Raw genomic sequence first — 3,252 nt, forward strand, 5'->3', positions numbered from 1 at the left:
ATTATGTGCTTTTCACTGTACTTAATGCCAGGGATATCGGGCAAAAGCAAAGATCATCCCTGCCCTCAACGAGCCTTCAAAGAGAGTAAGGAAATGCGATACACAGAAGGGACTGGTGGTCAAAGGATATTTTGTTTTAGAAAGTCATGGGGATGGTGAGTAGATTCACAATGGAGTAGACTGACACGAGCTTTCCAGGATCAGTGACAGAGCTGCTTTGATTATAGTTTTAGAACTATAAAAAAGGGTAAGGGGTTGGGTGTGAAGCTTGGCTGAAGAGGAGGCATAGATACAACTGAGTCCACCACCAGTTAGAACTTCAGTGTTCCAGAACTAGAGTTCTGGAGACAAATGGGTTCAGTCTTTCAAAGCCTGGTTTCCAATTTGTGCAGCTTGTTAAGAGATGGCAGGTTAGTGAATTGAATATCCTGAACAATTCTGCATCTAGTTCACAAAGGATTTTCTTGGTTTTCCAGGTTTTCATCAGGGTTCTTTCATGTCTTGCCTCCTGAATATCTTCCTAGGTTGAATCATCTGTGCAAAGGGTCCAGTCAATGGCCACTCCTTCTTTCAGGAAGAGGAAGAGAACAAGAGCATTGTTTCAAATAGCTCTCTGAGTTAAAGGGAAGGGAAAGTCTTCCAAATATGTTCTGAGAAAGGATCAGGTCATGATGTTAAGAATGGATTTTTGTAAACTCCAAAGTGAGAATTTGCTATCAAGGGGGAAAGGACAGAGAGACATTTCTAGTGCATTCCACACTACCCTAAAAGGAAGTTTTCCCAATGTTTTCAGGATACTGTCATGACAGCACATATTCTAGGAATTCTTGTCTTATCATTCATGTTTCCATTTAGGTAAAAAGATGCTGGTTGTTTTGTTTTTTTTTTCCAAAAATACTTTAGTACCATCAACTTCAAACTCTATACCCTTTTAGACACCACATCTCAATGTATAGGCTTTTAGGTTTTTTTTTTTTATCTTGCATAATATCTAATCCTTCATTTCCTATATGGAGCAGGAGACTTTTTATAGCTTTGAACCATCATTTCCTTAGCTGATGAGAAATCTCAGAACATTTGGCAAGACACTGCAATGTTCCAACCAGAGAGCTCTAATGGTAAATAATCAGACATACAAATAAGCAACTGCACAAGGTTGATTTCTCAAGAAAGAACTATGTTGAAATTTGATTGTTGGAATGAAGTCCCTTCATCCATCTAACTTTGTCTTATTTACATTAGTCTGCTTCTGTTCATACAAAGTTTCAATTTCCTCCAGAACTTGCCTGATTCCAGCAGGCTGAAGGCTGTGCTGCTCCCCAGAGGCTCAGATGAGCTAGGAGACCCTCTGACAGGACACTGCTCTGCCTTACAGACCCCCAAGAGCCTCACTCCTGTCCAGTTGCTCTAAGGAACTGGACAAACACTCCTCCCTCTTCTGACCCCACAAGCCCAAACCCACACTGCCCAATTGTGGTGGAGAGACAATATAATCTTAAAAAGCAAAGAAGGTGGGGGATGGAAGAGATCTTGGAAGAATGTTGGAACAAAATATTGAGGTTGCAAGGAGTCTTTGGATACAAAATAATGATGATAAGCATCATAACAATAATAGCTAACATTAATATGTAATAGTTACTATGTACCAGGCAGTTCACTAAGTGCTTTACAAATATCACTTCATTTGGTCCTCACAACAACCCTAGGAGGTCCATGTTATTATTAACCCTGTTTTATAGATGAGTAAACTGAGGTAGTCAGACCTTAAGTGACTTGCCTGAGGTACCAGAACCAGTAAGTGTAGTGAGAGGTGTGATAACACCTGTGTGTTATCACAGAAGCTTGGTAACTTTTATACTGACCTGTCATGTTATGGCTATAGTTGGTTTTTTTTTTTTTTTAATTTGTTTTAAATTTGGATTTGGGTGTCCCTAAGAGCTAGAGGAATTCAGAGGGGAAAGCTACCAATTGGCTGAGACCTTTTCAGAATGAACATGTACATTAACTAAAACAGATCACAATTCATCAAGTTGTTTTGCTTTGTCAGTCTCTACTTTCCTCATGTAAAACGGAATAGTTGGAGGAGGTGATTTCTATAGTTTCTTTGAGGATCAGATGCGATGACATTTGAAAAGACTGACGTAGTAAATGCTATGAAATGTTAGCTATTGTTGTTGTGATTGTTATGATTATAGCTTTATTATTATCATTAGTCTATGTCCTAAGTAAGGTTCCTTTTGGCTCCAATATTTTCCGTTCTAATTTTTCTGCTATCTAAAATCTCTTCCATCCCTGTTTTTCCTTCACTCTTAAATTGATTGCCTCAAAACAAACAAACAAAAAAAACTGTAGAGTCTCTCTGGTAAGAGTTTATCATAAATAACACCCACACTAAAACCTTGTTCTGGAGAGCCCCGTTCCCCTTCATTTTGCGTCGCCAAGTCAGAAAAGCCAGGGGAAGGGGCAGACGCTGCCCTTTGACTTTTGTTCCGGTTCCCTTCTCAGACCTGGTCTTTGTTCACTCACCAGGTTACTGTGGGCTCAAACGAGCCTTTACGTGATATTATCAGCACCAGGGGATCAGCCCCTGAAGTCTTTTACACCGAGCCAAGGTAAGAAAAACCAACCCGATTTTTAAAGCCCATTACACTGAGCTAATGGGAACAATACATTTCTCCAGCTATGAAATAACACGGAGTGGTTCTTGGCGACTTATAGAATGCAAAGAGCTCCCGGTATTTAGGAGAAGCGAATAATAAATTGCAGTCGGCTCCCTCTCCATTCCCCCATCCCCCTTCTTAAATAAGGCTGAAAACCTATTAGAGAATCAGGGCTAGGGCATAATTGGAAATGCAACCTTCTCCTTAACTGCATCCCTACCAAACAAAAGACTTACAGCTGCGATTAGCAAGCACCTTTGTTTACCAAGAAGCTATTTGATTTCTGTCCTGCTGATTTTATACGCCTGTTTTATTTTGCTTATTAGGAACCACCACAGCTGGTGGCTTCTCTCCCTTCTGCTGCAAATTGTTACAAGGAAGAAGTGACCAGGGACTATGTCATAGAATCATAAAGTCTTCGAATATTAGAGCTGTAAGAGATCTTAGAATACAGTAAAACTCTGCTGCCAAACACGCCTGGGGACATTTTCTTCTTCAGGGGGATAGTGAGGGGGGAGAATAAACTCCTTGCTGTGGATTAGAGGTTTACCTGGGGACTCAGAGAGAGAGAGAGAGAGAGAGAGAGAGAGAG

At 40.5% G+C, this 3,252-nt stretch overlaps 1 pseudogene; it reads right to left on the reverse strand.

Annotated features, from left to right (window-relative positions):
• Nucleotides 1-800: 800 nt before the first annotated feature.
• On the reverse strand, nt 801-1,869 carry LOC130458075 (DNA replication complex GINS protein PSF1-like; annotated as a pseudogene).
• Nucleotides 1,870-3,252: the final 1,383 nt, after the last annotated feature.

This window comes from Monodelphis domestica, chromosome 3 (assembly GCF_027887165.1).
Source record: "Monodelphis domestica isolate mMonDom1 chromosome 3, mMonDom1.pri, whole genome shotgun sequence".
Classification (NCBI taxonomy): domain Eukaryota; kingdom Metazoa; phylum Chordata; class Mammalia; order Didelphimorphia; family Didelphidae; genus Monodelphis; species Monodelphis domestica.